Source organism: Podarcis bocagei (genome assembly GCF_964188305.1).
Source record: "Podarcis bocagei genome assembly, chromosome: W".
In the NCBI taxonomy this organism is placed as follows: Eukaryota; Metazoa; Chordata; class Lepidosauria; order Squamata; family Lacertidae; genus Podarcis; species Podarcis bocagei.
The window spans coordinates 28,304,399-28,328,767 of record NC_138131.1 but is presented as its reverse complement, the minus strand read 5'-3'; positions in this window follow the sequence as shown (position 1 = coordinate 28,328,767).

Genomic DNA, 24,369 nt, shown 5'->3' with positions numbered 1-24,369 from the left:
GTTGGACTAGATGATCCTCAGGGTTCCCTTTCCTCTTCCTCTCTAATTTTAAGTTGTGTGTGTGTGTGTGTGCTTGCAGCGTGTGTTTGTGCTTGCTGTTTATTGTGCCTGCCGTTTATTTATTTATTACTCTTCTAGTGTGGGTTTAATTTACCCTGCCATCCCTTCCATTGGTAGCACTTGAAGCGGGAGCCCCCTGAAAAATTTTAAAGGCTGCCGGGGCTTGGAATAGACTGTGCGCTTAAACCTCACCCCTCTTGGTTTCTCTAAGTCACCCCCCCTTCGCTTGATGTTTGGGGGAAGAAATAGGGCAGGGCTTGGGGTAGACAACTCAGGGTTTTCTGATCAGGGAACCATTCCTCAGCACTCCATGTCTATACGTTTAAAACCTTTGAGGGTGTGCCTTTGCCTGGTTCTTGTCACTGGCTTCACTTGCCAGTACAGGCTCCCTAAAGAAAACCACTTTTACACAACAACAACAACAACAAAAGTTTTCGGCTTATAGTACCTTACTGAAAAGTCCAGGTTAACCCACGGTTTATATTTCCATTTCTTTTTGGCTCACTGTAAAGGACAGCTATTTTCCTTTTCTTCAAAAACTTCCTTGCCCAGCATGTTCATTTTACTCCCCCCACCCCTCACCCCTCCCAACTCCCCCCCCACGCTTTCCTCCTCCCTCCACCCATCCTCCCTCCCTCCCCCCCCCACCCTTTCAGGAGATACATCGGGGTCTTGGGAGTTCCCTTTGCTTCTTGCCAGAGTCATCACAGTTGCCAGACAGGTTTTTCAACTCTCTGCTCTTTCAGCAGCTCTAGTTGCATTGTCAGTTTAACTATCCAGCAGTTTGACCAATTGCAGTCTTTTGTCTGTTTAAGTACCCTTATTTCAATCAACTGATATTGAGCCGACCTTGTGGGCAAAGATTTATATTTCTTTGTTTGGCAAAGTTTCCTTTGTTTCAAAGAAGTTTCCCCAGCAGTGGGATATTAAGAGCAACCCCACCCCTCCTTTTCTGAGGGCCGCTGGTGTGGGCCTGGAATCTCATTGATTTCCTTTTCTCTTAATTTGGCTGCAGCTTCTGAGCATCTCCTTGTAAGCAGTTATTTTCAATTCTGTTTGATTACTTGGCAATGCTTTGTGCCTAGATTTGCCTATCATTTAAAAGGGGCAATTCTTATTATAGGCAACTATCTTCTAATTCTGGCTGACTGCAGTTGGGGTTGCTCTGTGTATGGTATTGTTCCTTGGAGCCAGGTGCTAATATGTAGTTGAGCGCTGCTGCAGTGCAGTTAAGTGACGTATAGCTTGTTCATTTTGTCAGCAGTTACGCAGAGCAACTGATAATAGTAATTCCTACTCATAGCTATAAATCCATTGGCTATTAATTGAGATACTATCGATTAATAATTAATCCCTCAACAGTGCTCTGAACTTTATTGATGCACAATAATTGTATACTAGCATTTAATTACAGTTAAGTTATTAATCGAGTGATGATATTAATACTAATTAAAAAATAACAACAATAATAAAATAAAGTAATAAAATAAAATAAATTCAAAATATAAATAATTAATAATAACAATAAATAAATAATTATAATTATAAATAATAAATAAAATAATAATAATAATTAATATTAAAATATAAATAAATGAATAAAAATTAAATAAAATAATAATAATAATAATAATAATAATAATAATAATAATAATAATAATAATAATAATAATAATAAGTGACAAAATAAATAGTAGGCACATTTTTCTAGTGCACAGAGCAGGCACGGGTGCAGTACCAGCACACACTGCAGTTGTCAACCGTCATAATAATAAACCCAAACCCATTTCGCAGTTCCTTAATGCCTTCAGATCATTCATTGTTGACTATGAATAGCGCTTTCTCTTAGCTATTCTTTAGTTCAATTTGCCTTGCGTTTCTTACTTCCTTGTTTTGCAAACCAGTGGCCAGCCTTTAAACTACCCAGGTGCAGGCCCAAGCCCTCAGACAGGAACGGCGGCTGTGCAAACTAGGTCTCAGGCTTGCTCGCCGACTTTGAGAACTGCACCAGGGCGCCTGCATGGAGACTGCCGGCCCGTATCAATAACCCGGTTGCTTCCAGTTCTTCTAGTTCTTTGCAGAATAAGCAGCCCAGGGTCCAGCTTCCAGAATCAGGCACCTCATCAGCCAGTGATGACGAGTCAGAATGGCTTACGCCCTTTCTGGGGAGGCCGCCGCTATTAGCATCTGGCAGTTAGCCCGTATGTCGAGAAGAAGCCATCAGAGGTGTATCGCACTGGAAAGCTGGGCCTTAGAAAGGATTTAAAACGTAAGGTGTGCTGGTAATTCAATAAAGGGCAATGCCAAAGGCAGTCTTGTAAGTACCCGCATGAGTGTGAGAGATGTGTGGGGGCTCACCCAGCCACAGCGTGTTACAAAGGGAAGCGGCCCTTTTGGGGAGGTCAGGGCTTCCACCACTCTAGTTCCAGACGAGCCCCCACAGCAGGGAACCATCGATAAAGTCCTTCTGGGTCTAGCATTTTCTTCAATTCAGCTTTCTCCTCTCCTCAACCTCTTGTCTATCCATCCGGACGGAAGTGCAGCATCCTATCTTTGGAAGGGTTTCTCAGAGGGTTGCAGAATCCCAGTAGTGGCTCCTTAACCGCGAAGGACTCTCCTAATCAGAAGTCAGTAAGGGGAAGGACGCTCGCCTCACCCAACGGGCAGCTACAAAATGTATCATTCCATAACACCTCATACAGGAATTATTTATTTATTTATTTATTTATTTATTTATTTATTTTTCCCCTGGGTAACCTGCCTTTTTCTCCCAGATCAACTACAAGAGCAAGACCACAGCTTTAACAAAATGACAGCTCAAACAGGAAGACACATGGGAGCAATGATACTGCTTTGAAGTGTTCCAGATCCATTTCCTGTTCTCCCAATTAGCAGGGCAGCTGTGGGCAAAATTGCAAAGAAGTACAATAATGATTTAGTCCTTAGTCCTATAATCTAGTAAGCCTTTAAGCCCAACAGGCGAAATCACATAATTTCAATGCTTTAACTATATTAGGGAACATGTATAGTTAGTAAACAAATTGCTAGTTTGGTGAGAAATAACACTTCACTGAAGTGGATAACGCTTTGGCCAAGAGCTCACCTTTGGCAATCTTCTAGAACATGTTGCATATGTAGCAGTTTTTTCTAGCTTGAGTGAAACTCAAACCTGACATTTACAGTACCAGATAGAAGTGTTCTGGAATGTCCTGGCTGTGTCTGTAGTACAACAGTTTTGGGAAATCTGTGGGAGAGCATCCCACCAATCTCTTGTCATACTAACAACCGTGTTATCAGCTAACAATCAAAAGTGCTAAAATTTTAGCTACATTGGCAACAGGATGTTGGATAGAAGCAACTGGTTTTCTGAAGCAAAAACTTACAATTTTGTTCTAGGAGTTACTTGATCACAATATAGAACTATTTGTTTATTCATTATGAGTTTTACACATGATGAAAACATATACTCAAGCAGATATTCTATAATCACTGTACTATACTATGATACAGTGCAGAATGGACATCCACATTCAACTAGTCTGTGTGTCAGCCCCCTTCAGATTCAGCACAGAGAGCACCAAGTGACTCAGAAACAAATCAGAAGTTTAAAAGTCATGATACAAAATGAGGCTTGGGGCCTATGTGCATATCTAACCTTAAAAATAAAATAAAATAACAAAAACAAACAAACAAACCGCACCACAGGGTAAGACTCCCAAAATCAGTTAAGACAGACCTTGAGATTTGGATCACGTTTCTGCAACGCTTCAATGTAGTCTCCTTATGGCAGGAAATCCTCAACCTGTCCTCAAATTGCCAGGTTCACTGATGCCGCTGGGTCCTTGGGCTTCAGTTTATTCTTTAGGGGACGCTGATGATTAAGGGAGTATTAGCGTCTGTCGCACCCTCCACCCTCAGGTCTTACAAGAAGGCCTGGTGCGATTTCTTGGGCTTCAGGTTTGGATCTTCGGGGCTTTCTGCTAGCGCACCTCCCACCACCAATGACGTTTTTGCAATACCTTTCACACCTTGATGAACTAGGGCGCACACCTAAAACATTAAAAATACATGTAGCCGCCATTAGCTTCTTTGCTACGGTCACGTTCTCCGATCCATGCAGTGACTTCCTGGCCTTCCTAGAAAATTACAATGGGGTATCTCTATGGCAGGACGTTTTAAATCTGTCCTCAGACTTCCAGGTACAATCGGACGCGGCCGGATCCATAGGCTTCGGCCTGTACTTCAAGGGGCGTTGGTGTGCTCAGCGTTGGCCGACGGCTTGGTTAGGCCAGGCCATCACACGGGATCTCACCTTTCTTGAGTTCTTTCCTATAGTGGTGGCCGTTCACATTTGGACGGAGGAGTTCCGGGACCACCGTGTGTGCTTCAGGACCGACAACCTGGCGGTGGTGAACATTCTTGCCAGGCAGTCATCTCGGTCTGAGAGGGTTTCCTCCCTTTTGCGGGCCTTCGTCCTCCGTTGCCTTGAGTACAATATAATATTTTCAGCCAAATTTGTACCTGGAGCCAATAATGATATAGCCGATGCCTTGTCTCGATTCCAGATTCCTCGCTTCCGGTCGCTTGCACCTGGAGCACAACAGTTGCCCGAACCCTTTCCGGAGTACCTGTGGAACGTTGGAGACGCAAAGTGATACAGGGAGTATTAGCGTCCGTAGCACCTTCTACGCTCAGGTCATACAAGAAGGCCTGGAGTGATTTCATGGGTTTCAGGTTTAGGTTATCCGGGCTCTCATATAATGTGCCTCCCACCACAGACGACGTTTTACAGTATCTTTCGCATCTCGACGACTTGGGACGTGCCCCAAAAACTTTAAAGATTCATGTAGCAGCTATCAGTTTCTTTTCAAAAGCTACATTTGCTCATGACCCGTGTAGCGACTTCATGATACGTAGGGCTATCGAGGGTTGGAGCAGGTTACAGCCTCCCAGGGACGAAGGCCGTAAGCCGATTTCCTACGGGTTGTTGTCCCAAATTCGCAAAAAACTCAGGTTGATTTGCTGGTCCAGGTTCGAAGCACGCCTTTTTTCTGCGGCATATTCTATCGCCTTTTTCGGCGCACTAAGGGTTGGGGAGGTTGTGTTTGAAGTTAGTGCACGGGGTTCAAACCGCGGACTCCAGTGCGAGGATGTGCAGCTGTCTAGCTCTTCTGTGTCAGTGCTCATACGACAGTCCAAGACCGATCAGGCTGGCAAGGGTGTCCTGGTCAAACTCTCAGCGTCAACACAGCAGGGCCCATGTCCGGTAAAGGACACTAGGCGGTATCTCGACCTTAGGCCACCTGGCCCAGGTCCGTTTTTGATTCACGAGGATGGGTCGCCCATGTCGAGATACCAATTCACCAGGGTGCTGCGCAAGGCGATTGAGGCCTGTGGGCTATCTGCCCAGGAGTACGCTGCTCACTCTTTTAGGATTGGTGCCGCAACCACGGCTGCGCACTTAGGGCTACCGGCGGATAGGATCAAAGAAATGGGCCGTTGGAGATCAAATGCTTATAAGTCTTACATTCGCTAGTACGCCTCCAGTCGCTGGGCCCCACTCACCTGCCGTCTTTCTGTCTTTACTCCTAGTGTTGCTCAGAAGAAATGTGTGGATCTGCGGCCACAGTATTGTTCATTGGGCCCGCGTACGTGCAGCAAGTTGCGGCCTGGCACCTAACCTTGGCCTCCCAAATGATGTCCGAGTTTCCTGGTTTGCGAGAAGAGGCATGCGATGGGAGGAGCTGATGCCCTTGCTCCGGGAGAAAGTAGCCAATTGTGGCCCTCCCGACGCCATCGTGATACAGTTGGGAGAGAATGACCTAACCAGCAGAAAGAGTGTGGACTTATTGGGGAGCATTAAAAGAGACTTGAATACTTTGGCAGCCTTGTGCCCCAGAACGATGGTGTTCTGGTCCTCCTTCCTGAAAAGACTCGAGTGGCGCGGAGCGCAAAATTGTTTGGCCATTGAAAGAACCAGGAAACTCGTAAATCGGGCGGTAGCCCGTTGGGTGCGCTTTATGTCTGGCCGTGTCATCCGGCATGATCGTATTCGTATTAGCGACCAAGCGCTATACCAGGAAACTCGTAAATCGGGCGGTAGCCCGTTGGGTGCGCTTTATGTCTGGCCGTGTCATCCGGCATGATCGTATTCGTATTAGCGACCAAGCGCTATACCAGGAAACTCGTAAATCGGGCGGTAGCCCGTTGGGTGCGCTTTATGTCTGGCCGTGTCATCCGGCATGATCGTATTCGTATTAGCGACCAAGCGCTATACCGGAATGATGGTGTCCACTTATCGGACTTGGGGAGCGACATTTGGCTAGCTAGTGTCAGCAAAAGCATCTGGGATTGGTTGCAGCAGTGAGGGTATTGGCGGCGAGCCTTTGGCTCGGGTGGCAGTTAGGCATTGGAATAATGTGTTGTGGTGTGTCGAAGTGCTAGGTGTGGCCATCGCCTATGCCTTCAATTTTTTAGGGGTATTCCGTTAAAGGAATCTGGGGGTCGTGTATCCGTCCGATGCCTGCTTGGCGGGAGGCCTTGGCACGACCCTCGGTGACAACAGGGGTGAGCCTAGAGTCGGATCAGCATCGACAGGCTCCACCTACTGGTTGAATAACCCATCGTCCAATGCCTAAGCCAATACCTTTTCCATTGCTGTAACCAATAAAGTTGTGGCCTTTTCTTGCCCATTAACCATATATCACGTGTCCTTGTGTCTTTATTTCACCACACGGGGGTCGGGTCCTCGAACCACAAATAGACTTAAAAAAGTGTTAAATGAAGTAATTCATAAGGACCAGGCTGGCTTCCTCCCTGGTAGACATTTGTCTGATAACACTAGGAATATTATTGACATTTTGGAATTATTGCAGACCAATATCAACACGAAAGCAGTTTTAATCTTCATAGATGCAGAGAAAGCCTTCGACAACATTTCTTGGAAGTTCATGAAGAAAAACTTGGAAGGGATGGGAGTGGGACAGGCGTTTCAAAACAGTATAGAAGCAATTTATTCAGAGCAAAAGGCCAAATTGATAGTGAACAATGTGGTGACGGAGGAGTTCAAAATTGAAAAAGGGACACGACAGGGGTGCCCTCTCTCCCCTCTGTTATTTATTTCAGTCCTGGAGGTGCTTTTGAATTTGCTTAGGAAGGACCGGTTGGTGCATGGAATACAGGTCGGAGTGAAACAATATAAACTGAAAGCTTTTGCAGATGATTTGGTGTTAACACTACAGGAGCCAGAACCTAGTACAAAAAGAGCTCTAGAACTGATTTATGAGTTTGGTCGGGTGGCAGGATTTAAGTTGAATAAGCAAAAAACCAAGGTTTTGGGGGAAAATTTGACACCTTCAGAAATAGATGGGTTTCAGAAGGAGACAGAGTTAAATGTGGTTAAAAAAGTGAAATACCTAGGGATTAATTTGTCTGCTAAAAACTTGAATTTATTCAAAGATAATTATGAAAAATGTTGGTCAGAAATCAAAAAGGATTTTGAAATCTGGTCAAGACTTAAACTTTCCTTGTTGGGACGAATTGCTGCTGTTAAGATGAATGTATTGCCAAAGATGTTGTTTTTGTTTCAAACCCTACAGATCGTGGACAGAGTGGAATGTTTTGGAAAGTGGCAGAAAGATATTTCGAAGTTTGTCTGGCAGGGCAAAAGGCCCAGGATAAAGTTTAAAATATTAACTGATGCAAAAGAAAGAGGGGGGTTTGCCCTGCCAGAATTAAGGTTATATTACGAAGCTGCATCTTTCTGCTGGATGAAAGATTGGTTCTTATTAGAAAACACTGATGTCCTAGATCTGGAAGGGTTTAATAATGCTTTTGGATGGCATGCATACTTGTGGTACAACAAGGTAAAAATTCGCAAAATGTTCAAAAACCATATTGTCAGAAAAGCTTTATTTATAGTCTGGACTAAATATAAGGACTTGTTAGAAAACAAGACCCCGAGGTGGCTATCACCAATGGAGGCTAAGGCCCGAAAAAGACTCAATATGGAGGTTGGTTGGCCAAAATACTGGGAGATAATAGAAAAAACCAAAGATAATTGGAGATTGCAGAGCTTTGACAAATTAAAAAACAAGGTGCAAGACTGGTTGCACTATGCTCAAATTCAAGAGGTCTTTAAAATGGATAAAAAAACAGGTTTCCAGGTGGAGAAATCAAAGTTAGAAACAGAACTATTGGAACCTGTGATGGGATGATTAGCTGCTTGTGCGTAAAATCGTGCTCCCTCAGAGTTTGTGCAACTCCACAAACCTCTGTGTGTGACAGAGCTCCTCAAACATGTCTGCTCTAGTCACTCGTAGATTCCGACAGTGGCTGTCTGCGGAAGCGCTTCCAGCATAGAAGCTCCTTAACGGAAACGCGTCTTCTGGACTCACGACGTGGCAGCTTCCGGCGAAGCATGGGTCTCCCTATGGGAGCTTCTGACACCTCCCCGCTGTTCTCGCTGGACGTGTCCCTCATCCCTCCCTCTTCCCTGCTAGTTCCTGCTTTGGCTGCTGCATCTCTCTCCGCATTCATGAGACCCTCCTCCAGAGTACCCTCTCTCCCCCTGCTGGTCCCTGCTTTAGCTGCTGACTCCCTTTCAGCCTCTGTGAGCCCTTCCACCTCCCTTTCCTCCGATGGCAGTTCCCTGACATCCACCTCCCCTCCAGGGCCCCCTTCCCCCCCGCCCATACTCTCTCCTCTGGGCGGTGAGGAGATAAAACCCCGAAAAGAATCCTCTTCATCTTCAGACGTCTCGAACATTTCCCTCCATCGGTCTTCGTTCCGGCTCGCTGAATCCTCCTCCTCCTCGGAATCAGGGAACCCCTCCAACTCTTCTTCTTCGTCGGTGGTGGCAAAGTATTCCCTCCGGAACCTCGCCACTGGCTGAGGTTTACGTGGGAATCTCTGATGAAAAGTTTCTATTAAAACCTCGTCATCTACATCCTCTGCCATGACCCAGGTGTTTTCCGACTCCGGCTCCCCTTCCCACATTACCAAATACTCTACTTGATCTCCCTTCCACCTGGAATCGAGAATCTCCGCTACATGGTAGCTGTGTTCCTTCTCCTCCATTGCTGGTCCCCTATTGACCCTCCCTTCTCTGTCCCCTTTATACGGTGACAGCAACGACCTGTGGAAAACTGGGTGCAGCTTCATGTGGTTCGGTAACCGGAGTCTGAAAACCACTGGGTTGACCTGCTGCGTGACTTCAAATGGGCCCAGCCTTTTGGGTCTTAACTTCTTACAACCCCCTTTGAATGGTAACCCTTGGGTTGACAGCCACACCTGGTCCCCCACCCTAATGCTTTCACCTTCTCTTCTGTTTTTGTCTGCCTGCCTCTTATATTCCTCCTTAGCCCTGTTTAAGTTAAGTTGGAGCTGGCGATGGATCGCTTCCATTTCTTCAACGAACTGTTCTGCAGCTGGAACGCTCCAGTTCTCCCCTTCCCCCCCTGGGAAGGATCGGGGATGGCACCCGTGATTAGCCAAAAAGGGGCTCATCCCCGTGGACACGTTCTCTGCATTGTTGTAGGCAAATTCTGCCAACGCCAGCTTCTCCACCCAATCATTCTCTCTGTCATTCACATAACACCTCAAATATTGCTGGAGGACGCCATTAGCTCTTTCCGCCTGCCCGTTGGTTTCCGGATGCCGGGCAGTTGAGAAATTAACCTCTACATGCAGTAAGCTCATGAGCTTCCTCCAGAACCTGGAAGTAAATTGTTTCCCTCGGTCTGAAACCACCCTCAAGGGGGCGCCATGCAACCTAAACACATTTTCTACAAACAATTTAGCGGTTTCTTCTGCCGTGACCGCATGTGAGCAGGCTATAAAGTGGGCCATTTTGGTTAACAGGTCTACCACAACCATGATGGCTGTTTTCCCTCTGGACCTTGGCAGATCAGTCATGAAATCTATTGCCACTGTTTCCCATGGTCTTTCAGGTGTGGGTAGTGGTTCTAATAACCCTGCCGGTGCCCGCCTCCCCCCCTTGGCTCGTTGGCATTGGTCACACCCTCTCACATACTCCCGCACATCTTCCCTGACCTTGGGCCACCAAAATTCCCTGGTAACCAGCCACATGGTTTTGTGTTGCCCAAAATGCCCTGCTGTGGGGCTATCGTGCAGTTGCTTGAGTACCTTCTCCCTCAATTCACCTTCAGGTATATATAACGCTCCCTTGTAGTACAACGCCCCGTTTCTCTCCTCAAAACCCCCGGGTTTGTCTCCCTCCCTCCTGAGACCCCTGAGTTTGTCCTGGGCGTATTCATCATGCACCGTTCCCTCTACCAGTTCCCTTTGCCCCACCAATGCCGCCCCACACACCCAGCGGTCCTCTGGAATGACATGGGTCTCTTCGGGTGCTCCCTCCCCCTCCAAATATTCAGGTTTGCGTGAGAGAGCGTCCGCCCTAACGTTCTCTGGGCCTGGCACGTAACAAATCTCAAAGTTAAATTTGGAAAACTCCTGGGCCCATCTCAACTGCCGTTGGTTGAGCACTCGCGCAGTTCTCCAATACTCTAGATTCTTATGGTCCGTGCACACTTGCACCTTATGTTGTGCACCAATTAGCAGGTGCCTCCATCTCCGGAAAGCCTCATGAATAGCAAGAAGTTCCCGGTCGTACACCGTGTAGTTCCTCTCGGATTTGTTCAGCTTTCGCGAAAAGAAGGCACACGGTCGCCACTCTGACTCCTCCTTCCCTGGCTGCAGAAGAAGAAGCACCACCCCTATGGCTCTGTCAGATGCGTCTGTTTCGACCCTCAGCTTTTTTTGTAAATCCACATGCAGAAGTTGTCCTTCAGAGGCGAAGGCCCTTTTCAGTTCCTCAAACGCTCGCTCCGCCTCCGCAGTCCAAACAAACTTCTTTTTACTGCTGAGACAGTCCGTAATGGGCGCCGTCAGGTGGGCAAAGTTTCGGATGAACTTACGATAAAAGTTTCCAAACCCTAGGAACCTCTGCACATCCTTCTTGGTTTGGGGTGTTTTCCATTCCAGCACTGCCTGGACCTTGCCGGGATCCATGGCCAATCCCTTGTCTGACAGGCGGTACCCCAGGAATTCCACCTCCTTGGTATGAAACTGACACTTCTCCAGTTTCACCCACAGCCTGTTGGCTTGCAGCCTGCTCAACACTTCTCTGACGTCTCTCACATGTTGCTCCTCATTCTCCGAATACACCAACACATCATCTAGGAAGGCCACGCAATTCTTGTAGAGCAAAGGCCCCAGTACGTGGTTCATAAACGATTGAAAGCACGCTGAGCCTGCTTGTAATCCAAAAGGCATAACGAGATATTCAAATGCCCCCAAAGGGGTGAACATGGTGGTTTTCCATTCATCCCCTTTCCTTATACGTATCAGGTTGTACGCCCCCCTTAGATCCAGCTTTGTAAAAATCTTTCCCTTCCGCACCCTGGTCAAAATATCATCAATCCTGGGCATAGGGAAAGCCACTGGTTCTGTCACTGCATTTAACCGCCTGAAATCACATACAAGTCTCGGCTTGTCCGTGTGCTTTTTATCCACAAAAAACACTGGGCTACCCCCCGCTGCTTTGGACTCTCTGATGAAGCCTCTCTTCAGGTTCTTGTCAATGAATGCTCGCAGCTCCTGCATTTCTCTGTCTGACATGGCATACAACTTGCCTACAGGAAGCTGTGCTCCAGGGAGTAAATTGATCTGACAGTCAAAGGGCCTATGCGGGGGTAGTTGGTCGGCTTCCTTCTCGCTGAACACGTCGCTGAGATCTGCATACTGTGGTGGTACCTTCACCTTCTCCATTACTTCAGTTCCTGCTAGGGTGGATTGGGCCCCTGCTGAACCCTTTTCCCCTTTGCAGTGTTCTAAGCAATGTGCTGAACCAAAGGAAACCACTCTCTGATGCCAGCCCACCAGCGGATCATGTAGCGCTAGCCAGCTCATTCCCAAAATAATGGGAGCGCCTCCCAAGGTGGCCACATTAAACGCTATCAGTTCTGTGTGCCTTGCCACCCTCATTATCATGGGGATGGTCTGCAAGCTGACTCCTCCTCCCAACAACTCCCTGCCATCGATCGTGGTCACCTGCAGGGGGTTGCTTAAAGGGATCGTCTGTATCTGGTGTTCAGCAGCAAACTCCTTGCTCATAAAATTGCAGGAGCTGCCTGAGTCCAACAGCGCCTTTATTTTTAGGGGGTGTCCATTTTGCAGCTCTAGCGACACTTCAATCACTAGGGCAGGTTTAGGAGGTTCTGGCGTGGGCACTTTTACTGCTCTTTGGCCTGGCTGCTGTGCCCCGACGGTGGCAACCAGGCGTTGGCTTTTACCTGCTCCGTTTCTCCCTGCTCTCCTCCCTCAACAGCTCCCACCATCCCTTGCCATTCCTTCCTCTGGGCGCAGACTCTGGCAAAGTGGCCTGGCTGTTGGCAGAGATAGCATTTCCGGGCGCCCTTTCCCTCCTTCTTAGCCCCCTCACTGGGCTTTGAAACTGCGCGCACGCGCGCTGTTCCGATTTCCATCGGCTCTGCCGGCGGGAAAGTTGTCTCTGGAATCTCAGGAATGCGGAACTCCTTCCAGCGTTCCCCTTTCCCTTCCCGCCTCTCCAAAGCTCTCGCCTCCTGGCGCGCTCCTATAGTCAGCGCAGATTTAGTCAGCTGATCCATAGAATCCGCCCTAGGACCCCGGGACAGTTCGTCTTTCACGGCCGAAGCCAAGCCTTCTTCAAATAGCATTTGAATGGGCGCCGCCGATAAGTCCCAACCCAATCTGTGAACCAGCATAGTGAACTCAGTCCAGTACTCACGGACAGATCGGCTTCCCTGCTTGCAAGCCATTAGCTGTCTGCGCACCAATCCCTCCTCAATATCGCTGGAAAACATGAGATCCATTGCACGAAAGAACTTCCTGGTGTCCTTTAGGACGTCATTGTGCGTTGCCATCAGGGGCCTAACCCAGTCTCTCGCCCCCCTCTCAAGATGCCCAATCACGAAAGCAACTCGCGATTCCTTGTCAGGGAATTCATCAAACTGCACATTGAGGGCATATTGCATCTCTGTTCTAAAGGCATGATAGTCCTTGGGGTCCCCCCCAAATTTCTGCACCAATCCTGGTACCTTTCTGTTGAACTGGGTGGCTCTCCCCTTCTTGTCTGCATCCTGAGCCCTTCTCTCCTCAAGCCTAGCCGTCTGCAGCGCCAATTGGATTTCCAACGCTCGGTACCTATCTTCCAAGCTTGGACCCGCTCCAACTCCTGCCTCTCCGGCTCCGGCTGGGTCGCTCATGATGCCTTCTCCTGCACAGGCAGCTTACAAAGACTGTCGGAATGCTGTGATGGGATGATTAGCTGCTTGTGCGTAAAATCGTGCTCCCTCAGAGTTTGTGCAACTCCACAAACCTCTGTGTGTGACAGAGCTCCTCAAACATGTCTGCTCTAGTCACTCGTAGATTCCGACAGTGGCTGTCTGCGGAAGCGCTTCCAGCATAGAAGCTCCTTAACGGAAACGCGTCTTCTGGACTCACGACGTGGCAGCTTCCGGCGAAGCATGGGTCTCCCTATGGGAGCTTCTGACACCTCCCCGCTGTTCTCGCTGGACGTGTCCCTCATCCCTCCCTCTTCCCTGCTAGTTCCTGCTTTGGCTGCTGCGTCTCTCTCCGCATTCATGAGACCCTCCTCCAGAGTACCCTCTCTCCCCCTGCTGGTCCCTGCTTTAGCTGCTGACTCCCTTTCAGCCTCTGTGAGCCCTTCCACCTCCCTTTCCTCCGATGGCAGTTCCCTGACAGAACCAAAGACTAAAATTCTATCAAGAATGTATAACTTGCTGCTTAAATGGAACACTCAGGATGAGATAGTCAAATCAGCCATGATAAAATGGGCTCAAGACATTGGGTACAACATCATGTTTGAAGACTGGGAAAGGTTATGGACCACCGGTATGAAATTTACGGCATGTAATGCCTTGAAAGAAAACATTATGAAAATGATATACAGGTGGTACATGACCCCAGTCAAGCTTGCTAAGATATATCATTTGTCTGATAATAAATGTTGGAAATGCAAGGAGGCTGAAGGGACATTCTTTCACCTCTGGTGGACTTGCCCGAAAGTGAAGGCCTTCTGGGAAATGATCTACAATGAGTTAAAAAAGGTATTTAAGTATACCTTCCCCAAGAAACCAGAGGCCTTCCTTCTGGGCATTGTCGGCCAGAAAGTGTTAAAGAAGGATAGAACTTTTTTCATGTACGCAACTACAGCAGCAAGAATTCTTATCGCTAAACATTGGAAGACACAAGATCTACCCACGCTGGAAGAGTGGCAGATGCAATTGATGGACTATATGGAACTGGCTGAAATGACTGGCAGAATCCGAGACTTGGGTGAAGAAAAAATGGAGGAGGACTGGAAAAAATTTAAAGACTACCTACAAAAACAACATAAGCTATATGAATGTTACGGGTTTGCGTGGCTGGGAAAGTCTAGCTTCAGCAATTAAAATTTGATGATCTGGGAAATTAAGTTATAAATTAGGAAGGAACTAAAGTTTAAACTAATCTTTATGTCTATTTTAGGATAAAGGCAATTTGACAACAAGTATTTTAAACTTAAAGTATAACTATTTGAAAGTACAAAAAACGCATGAAACAAGGTAACAATTTGCTGATATCTTTATTGTAAAGAATGCAGGGAGAGGGAGACGTGGGGAAGTCCAGATGGTTATGAAAAGATGTTTTGGAAAAATGAATTTTTCTGTTCTGTTGTTTTTCTTTCTTTTTTCTTCTTTCTTTTCTTTTTTGTGGATTCTATCATGTATTTGACTTTACATTTATATCTGGAAAAAAGCAATGAAATATTATTTTTTAAAAAACAAAATGAATGTATTGCCTAGAATGCTGTTTTTGTTTCAAACATTGCAAATTGTGGACAAGATGGATTGCTTCAAGAAGTGGCAGAAAGATATTTCGAAATTTGTGTGGCAGGGCAAGAAACCCAGAATAAAATTTAAGATTTTAACTGACACCAAAGAAAGAGGGGGATTTGCCCTGCCAGACTTTAAACTTTACTATGAATCAGCAGCTTTCTGCTGGTTGAAAGACTGGCTGCTTCTTGAGAACACAGACATTTTGGATTTAGAAGGCTTCAACAATGTTTTTGGGTGGCATGCATATTTATGGTATGATAAGGTTAAGGCCCATAAAGCTTTTAAAAATCATATTCTCAGGAAAGCACTATATAATGTCTGCATTAGATATAAAGACTTGTTGGAAAATAAAACCCCAAGGTGGTTGTCGCCAATGGAAGCTAAAGCTGTGAGAAAACTCAATATGGAGGCCAAATGGCTGAAATATTGGGAAATTTTGGAACAGGAGGGGGATAAAATGAAATTGCAGAGTTTTGAAAAGTTAAAGGACAAAGTGCGAGATTGGCTCCATTATTATCAAATAATGGAGGTTTTCAAGTTGGACAGGAAAATTGGCTTTCAGGTGGAAAAATCAAAATTAGAAACAGAACTGATAGAACCCAATACTAAGAATTTGTCAAGAATGTATAACTTGCTGTTGAAATGGAATACACAAGATGAAACAGTGAAATCAGTTATGATAAAGTGGGCACAAGATATTGGTCATAACATTATGTTTGCTGACTGGGAACAGTTGTGGAACACCGGTATGAAATTTATGGCATGTAATGCCTTAAAGGAAAATATTATGAAAATGATCTATAGGTGGTACATGACCCCGGTCAAGCTTGCAAAAATTTGCCACTTGTCTGACAATAAATGTTGGAAATGTAAAGAAATTGAAGGTACTTTTCTTTCACCTTTGGTGGACGTGCCCAAGGATTAAGGCTTTCTGGGAAATGATTTATAATGAAATGAAAAGGGTATTTAAATATACCTTTCCTAAGAAACCAGAGGCCTTTCTCTTGGGCATTGTCGGCCAATCGGTGCAAAAGAAAGACAGAACATTTTTTATGTATGCTACAACAGCGGCAAGAATACTCATAACAAAGTAATGGAAGACACAGGATCTACCCAACGACTTGGATGATGGACTCAAGGGCATCCTGATCAAATTTGCTGATGACACCAAACTGGGTGGGGTGGCTAACACCCCAGAGGACAGGATCACACTTCAAAACGACCTTGACAAATTAGAGAACTGGGCAAAAACAAACAAGATGAATTTTAACAGGGAGAAATGTAAAGTATTGCACTTGGGCAAAAAAAATGAGAGGCACAAATACAAGATGGGTGACACCTGGCTTGAGAGCAGTACATGTGAAAAGGATCTAGGAGTCTTGGTTGACCACAAACTTGACATGAGCCAACAGTGTGACGCGGCAGCTAAAAAAGCCAATGTAATTCTGGGATGCATCAATAGGAGTATAGCATCTAGATCAAGGGAAGTAATAGTGCCACTGTATTCTGCTCTGGTCAGACCACACCTGGAGTACTGTGTCCAGTTCTGGGCACCACAATTCAAGAAGGACACTGACAAACTGGAACGTGTCCAGAGGAGGGCAACCAAAATGGTCAAAGGCCTGGAAACAATGCCTTATGAGGAACGGCTAAGGGAGCTGGGCATGTTTAGCCTGGAGAAGAGGAGGTTAAGGGGTGATATGATAGCCATGTTCAAATATAGAAAAGGATGTCACATAGAGGAGGGAGAAAGGTTGTTTTCTGCTGCTCCAGAGAAGCGGACACGGAGCAATGGATCCAAACTACAAGAAAGAAGATGCCACCTAAACATTAGGAAGAACTTCCTGACAGTAAGAGCTGTTCGACAGTGGAATTTGCTGCCAAGGAGTGTGGTGGAGTCTCCTACTTTGGAGGTCTTTAAGCAGAGGCTTGACAACCATATGTCAGGAGTGCTCTGATGGTGTTTCCTGCTTGGCAGGGGGTTGGACTCGATGGCCCTTGTGGTCTCTTCCAACTCTATGATTCTATGATTCTATGATTCTATATGTGACTAGCAGAAATGACTGGCAGAATCCGAGACCAGGGAAAAGAGACGGCGGAAGAAGATTGGAAGAAATTTAAGAATTATCTTAAGAAATACTGTAAAATTTATGAATTTTAGAATGATATGGTTTTTAAAATCAAATGGAGTACAGCTGTAAAGATAAAGTGAAAGGAAAGTAAGGATGATAATTAGATAAAATTAAGGGTGAGGATTTGCTGAACTAAATTTTTGAAATGGGAATGCAGAAAGGGGAGGTATGAGGAGGTCGGTGAAAGAAGTTTTATGAAAATAAGGTATTGAAATCATACTTGTTCTTTTTATTATTTTATTTTTGTTTGTGTTTGTGTGTATTGATATGTTTGTTATAATTTGTAAAATCCTAATAAATATTTATTTAAAAAAACAAAACAAAAAGATGGTGTTGTGTTATTTTGGTTTCATTACACACACTTTGCGATTTCTGGGTCAATGTGCATAAACACCAAAGAAAAGCCCGGACAGCCCCGTGGTTTTCCCCGGAGCTGAGGGCGATGAAACAATCGCTGAGGTGGCTAGAGCATCGGTGGCAGAAAACTCACTCCGAATCTGACCGGACACAGGTTAGAGCTCATCGTCGAGCCTACCAAGTGGCGATAGCGACGGCGAAGAAGACTTTCTTCACCGCCTCTATTGCATCTGCAGAAAATAGTAGCAGGAGACTCTTTCAGGTGGTCCGCAATTTAACGGAACCACCTTTACCACCGGGGCCTTGTAAAGACCCCAAGATCTCCTACAACGATTTTGCAAAGTTTTTTGCAGATAAAATCACTCATATTCGGAAGGAGCTAGACACCACCGTGGGAGCAGGGCTGGGGCGGGAGAGTGCTGGAGCTCTGTCTGGTCAAGTTGCATGGAATCAATTTCAATCCGTTACCCCCGAGGATGTGGACAGGCTGCTTGGACTCGTGAAACCAACCACCTGTCTCCTTGATCCTTGCCCATCCTGGCTAATAAAAGCAAGCCGGGAAGGGCTGGGCGATGGGCTCTGCGGGGTGGTGAATGCTTCCCTCTGTGAGGGAACATTCCCAGATCTGCTGAAAGAGGCGGTCATTAAACCGCTTCTTAAAAAACCATCTTTAGACCCGGCCAGTATGGCCAACTATCGCCCAGTCTCAAATCTTCCATTCTTGGGCAAGGTGATTGAGCGTGTGGTTGCTGAACAACTCCAGGCACGCCTGGAGGATGCGGACCATTTGGATCCCTTCCAATCGGGGTTCAGGCCTCATCATGGGACTGAAACTGCCTTGGTCGCACTGGTTGATGATCTCCGGCGAGCTAGGGACAAAGGTGAGAGTTGTTTCCTAGTTCTGCTGGATCTCTCAGCGGCCTTTGATACAATCGGCCATAACATCCTTCTGGACCGTCTAGAGGGGTTGGGAGCTGGGGGCACTGTTATACAGTGGTTTCGCTCCTTCCTCCTGGGCCGTGTTCAGAAAGTGGTGGTGGGGGATGAGTGTTCAGACCCTTGGGCCCTCACTTGTGGGGTGCCTCAGGGTTCCGTCCTCTCCCCCATGCTTTTTAACATCTATATGAAGCCGCTGGGAGAGATCATCAGGGGGTTTGGACTGGGTGTCCATCAATATGCAGATGATACCCAGCTCTACCTCTCTTTCAAATCAGAACCAGTGAAGGCGGTGAAGGTCCTGTGTGAGTGCCTGGAGGCGGTTGGAGGATGGATGGCGGCTAATGGATTGAGGTTGAATCCTGACAAGACAGAAGTACTGTTCTTGGGGGACAGGGGGCGGGCTGGTGTGGAGGACTCCCTGGTCCTGAATGGGGTAACTGTGCCCCTGAAGGACCAGGTGCGTAGCCTGGGAGTCATTTTGGACTCACAGCTGTCCATGGAGGCGCAGGTCAATTCTGTATCCAGGGCAGCTGTCTACCAACTCCACCTGGTACGCAGGCTGAGACCCTACCTGCCCGTGGACTGTCTCACCAGAGTGGTGCATGCTCTGGTTATCTCCCGCTTGGACTACTGCAATGCGCTCTACGTGGGGCTACCTTTGAAGGTGACTCGGAAACTACAACTAATCCAGAATGTGGCAGCTAGACTGGTGACTGGGGGCAGCCGCCGAGACCACATAACACCGGTCTTGAAAGACCTACATTGGCTCCCAGTACGTTTCCGAGCACAATTCAAAGTGCTGGTGTTGACCTTTAAAGCCCTAAACGGCCTCGGCCCAGTATACCTAAAGGAGCGTCTCCACCCCCATCGTTCTGCCCGGACGCTGAGGTCCAGCGCCGAGGGCCTTCTGGCGGTTCCCTCATTGCGAGAAGCAAAGCTACAGGGAACCAGGCAGAGGGCCTTTTCGGTAGTGGCGCCCGCCCTGTGGAACGCCCTCCCATCAGATGTCAAAACGATAAACAACTACCTGACATTCAGAAGACATCTTAAGGCAGCCCTGTTCAGGGAAGTTTTTAATGTATGATATTTTAGTGTTTTTTTTGGTTTCTATGGAAGCCGCCCAGAGTGGCTGGGGAAACCCAGCCAGATGGGCGGGGTACAAATAATAAATTATTATTATTATTAGGGTTAGGGTTAGGGTTAGGGTTAGGGTTAGGGTTAGGGTTAGGGTTAGGGTTAGGGTTAGGGTTAGGGTTAGAGTTAGGGTTAGGGTCAGGGTGAATGACTACCGAAAGAACAATCCAAGCTTATTTGTCCTCCTTCTATTGAGATGGAACCAAAACACCTATGTTTGATTTGGACTGATAAAAATCATGTCACTCTGCGATTATTGAGTGAACGTGCATTCTAACCCCAAAAACACCAATTTGAAATAAGCCCAATCAGAGCTTTATCATCTTCTTTTTATGTAGATGGCACCTGTCAGGGCTGCCTCAGGTCTCAGCTCACAAAAGACCAAAGCCAACCTCTTCTTATATACAAGGGTGTTTATTGCAGTTCATTATTGGTTCCACAACCGAGGCGTGCAGCCCCGCGTCTCTTTCTCCTAGACATTAGAAGTCCCCTCTGAATCGGTCCCACCCCTACACCAGTTTGATAAGCTAACGCTGCCCCACCTCTTTCTCTCTTTCCTTTTCCGCAGGGTCTTTCTGCCCATCGGGGTTCCTCCCCTCCTGCTTTCTCCTGAAGCAGAGTCTCCAGACTGCTCCTGCCCCCTCCTGCGGGCTTTGGGTCCTGGCCCCTCCTCCTCCGGGCTCCCTGTTCTCCCGCGCGCCTCCTCATTTGAACTTGGCGCGCGCGCCCAACTTCTGACCTTCCTTTTGACAGTTATGCTACTCCCCTCACTGCTTTCCTCCCCTTCCGGGAGAACGGCTTGCTCTGATCCCTCCCCTTTCTCTGTCGCCGGAGCTGCTCCCTCTGACACACTGGACCCTCCCCCTCCCTCGCTACGCTCTGGTGGGGAGGCTGGCCCTGATTCCCAGCTGCCGCTTTGGGTTCCCCTGCTGGCCCACCGCTCCTGACACTTTCCCCCCGGGGCTCCCCTTGCCCTTACCACAGGCGCCCCTTTCTGGGAATCCTCTGATTCGCTGGAGAGACTCATGGAATCCCCTGCGTCATTGCTATCCTCTTCCTCTCTCTCCTGGGATTCCTCTCCATCGCTCTCCATTTCCTGCCTTCCCTGTGCCTCTGTCCCTGTACCCCTGACATCCATCCCCCCCTCGAAGCCCCCCTTCCCCCCTCCCGCTGCTCGGGTGCAGGTTCTGGAAGCTCCTCAGTCGCTGGGGTAGATCTTGGATACAGTTCGTCGACGTCAATCGTCTCTGCTTCCAGCTCATTGCTTGTGTGCTCGAAACCAAGGTCCTCTCCTAACACGTCCATGTCCTCCCCCTGTCTCTTTGGACGTTGCTGTCTGCCAGGGCCCCCTCAGCAATCTCCTGCGCCACTCATCCTCTGGTTGGTCGTCCCACCAGTAAGAGCGATCCGTGTCCACCCCCGAGCACGATCCCCTTGGAGGACTCGATTCTGGCGTGGTCTCCTCTGCTGAGGAGAACCCCCGGAAGGTGCTGCCTGAAAGTGTAGGCGTAAAAAGCCAGTCGTCGAAAAATTCCGCTGGCATGGGCCTGTGTGGGAAGAGTGCATGGAACTCGTCCTTAAGAAGGGGTTCTTCCAGAGCATAGCCCGGCACCCAACTGTTGGCACTGGCCGGGGTACCCTCTCTGGCGAGGAGGTATTCTACTCCCTCCTCCCCCCATCTCGAGTCCAGAATTTCTGTGACCTCGTTGAGTGTCTCGGCCTTCGGTGACTTCCCCCCCCCTTGGGGACTCCCTGCGTGGGTCCGGTGCCGTCCCTGGCTCCTGAAACCTGTGTGGGGCTTTGTAGGGCGTAAGCACCGACCTATGAAAGACCGGGTGCATTCGGGAACCTTCTGGGAGGGTCAACCGATAAGCTACGGGGTTGATCTTGGCCTCAACTTGGTATGGCCCCAGCTGTCTGTGTCCTAGCTTCTTCTTGGCTAACGACTTGGTAGGCGCCGCCTGGGCTGCCAACCATACCCAGTCCCCCACCTGTATGTCTTCCCCTGCCCTCCTGTGCCTGTCTGCCTGCACCTTGTAGGCGTGTTTAGCCAGCTCTAAGTGCCGTCGGAGCTCCTCGTGGACCTCCTGCAATTCTGCGGCCAAATGCTCCGCTCCCTGCGTCGCTCCCTGCACCGTCGTCTCCACTCCCGGAAAGGTTCTGGGATGCCGCCCATTGTTGGCGAAGAACGGCGTCACCCCCGTGGACGCCTGCTTCGTGTTGTTGTAGGCAAACTCGGCCATCGGCAAGTAGTCCACCCAAGTCGCAGGCTTCTGATTGGCGTAACAGCGCAGGTACTGCTGCATGATGGCGTTGACCCTTTCCGCTTGGCCGTTGGTCTGCGGGTGTCTCGCCGACGCTAAGTTGATCTTGACGTTCAGGATACCCAGGAGCTTCTGCCAAAAACTGGAAACAAACTGGCGACCGCGGTCGGACAGGATGGATCGCAGCAAGCCGTGCACCCTGAACACGTGGTCTATGAACAGTTTGGCGGTCTGCTCCGCAGTCGCCACCTTCGCGCAAGGAATGAAATGCACCATCTTGGTGAACAGGTCTACAACCACAAGCACCGCCGTCTTGCCTCGCGAACTGGGCAGATCAGTGACAAAGTCCAGCGCCACCCTCTCCCACGGTTGCAGTGGCGTCTCCAATGGTTCCAGCAGTCCCGCTGGTTTCTGGTGCACTGGCTTGGACCTTTGGCAAGTGTCACACCTGGCGACGTAGTCCGCGACCTCCCCTCGCATCTGGGGCCACCAAAAGTCTCTGGCCACTAATTCCGCCGTCTTTTACTTGCCGAAGTGGCCAGCGCTGGGTGCGTCGTGCAACTGCTGCAGAACCTTCGCGCGGAGATCGTCTCCCGGAATGTAGAGAGCACCTTTACGGGTTAGCAGGCCGTCGCGTATCTGGAACTCGTCGTCCCTCGCTGTGCCTCTCCGCACCTCTTCCATCTTGGACTGTGCGAACGGATCCGTCTGCAGGGCGCGACGCACCGCCTCCAGGTCCACGGTGGCTGAAGCGCACGCCCACGCCTGCGGTGCAAAAATGTGCTTGGCTCCCACAGGTGCCGCTTCCTCGAGATACTGCGGTTTCCTGGAGAGCGCATCTGCTATGACATTGTTGTCGCCTGGGATGTACTCAATCCTGAAATCGAAGTCCGCAAAGAACTCTGCCCAGCGTATGTGCCTCTGGCTCTGTAGCTTCGCCGTGCGCCAGTACTCTAGGTTCTTGTAGTTCGTGCGGACCTGCACGGTGTGCTTGGCTCCAATGAGGAAGTGCCTCCACGCCTTGAAAGCCGCGTGGATGGCCAGCAACTCCCTGTCCCAGATGGTGTAGTTCTGTTCCGACTTGCTGAGCTTCCGGGAGTAGAAAGCGCAGGGCCTCCAGTTCCCCTGCAGGTCTTCCTGTAAAAGGACGGCCCCCACCGCTCTGTCAGATGCGTCAGTCTCAACCCTCATGGGCCTGCCGGGATTCACGTGTAGCAGCTGTTCTTCGGACGCGAAGAGACTCTTAAGTCTCCTGAAGGACTGCTCCGCCTGGTCCGTCCAGGTGAACTTCTTCTTCTTGGAGCTGAGAGTGTCCGTGATAGCTGCCGTCTCCCTGGTGAAACCCCTGATGAACTTGCGGTAAAAGTTGGCGAAGCCGACGAACCTCTGGACCTCCTTCCGATTTCGCGGGCTTTTCCAGTCCAACACCGCGCGGACCTTGGCGCTGTCCATGGCTAGTCCCCTGTCGGACAGCCTATAGCCCAGAAAATCCACCTCCGTCACGTCGAATTGGCACTTCTCCAGCTTGGCGTAAAGCCTGTGCTCCCGTAGCCTCTGCAGGACCTCCTTAACGTCGCTCTCGTGAGCCTCCGGCGATTCCGAGAAGATCAGAATTTCGTCGAGGAAACATACGCACTTCTTGTAGAGGAGTCCCGCTAGCACGTGGTGCATAAAAGCTTGGAAATAGTGGGAGCCATTCTGGAGACCAAACGGCATAACTCTGTATTCGTAGGTGCCCAACGGCGTGAACATGGCCGTCTTCCACTCATCACCCTCTCGCACGCGTATGAGATTGTAAGCTCCGCGGAGATCCAACTTGGTGAAGATCTTCCCTTTCCGCACCGTCGTGAGCAGGTCGTCAATCTTGGGCATGGGAAAGGCCGCGGGCTTTGTCTTCGAGTTTATGAATCTAAAGTCTACGATCAGCCTCTTTTGGGGCGTGTCCTTCTTCTTCACGAAAAACACAGGACTGCCCCCTACAGCCTTTGATTCTCGGATGAATCCCCGCTGCAGGTTGTGATCTATGAACTCCCTGAGCTCCTGCAGCTCATCCTCGGACATGGAATACAGCTTCACAGGCGGCAGCGTTGTCCCTGGCAAGAGGTCAATTGCGCAATCGTAGGGCCGGTGGGGTGGCAACTGGTCAGCCTCCTTTTCGCAGAAGACCTCCAAAACCCCCTTGTACTTGAGGGGTACTGCTTGCGCCATGCTGAGACTTAGCTGCTGCCCCTCCTCTTGGCCCTCCTCCTCCTGACCGGTCTGGATGCAATGCTGCGCGCAATAGGACGAGCCGAAAGTGAGCTGCCGCTGGTACCACGCCATGGTTGGGCTGTGCCTATCCAGCCAACTCATGCCTAACACTATAGGTGTGTCTGACAGGCGGGTGACGTTGAAACTGATGACTTCTCGGTGATTGCCAATCTGCATTACCATGGGTGGCGTCTGTTGTACCACCTGCCCACCCAGCAGCTTCCTGCCATCCACTGTGACCACGTTCAATGGCAGCGTGGCTGGTAGGAGCTCTATGCGATGCTGCTTGACGAAGTGCACCCCCACGAAGTCTGCGTTGCTCCCACTGTC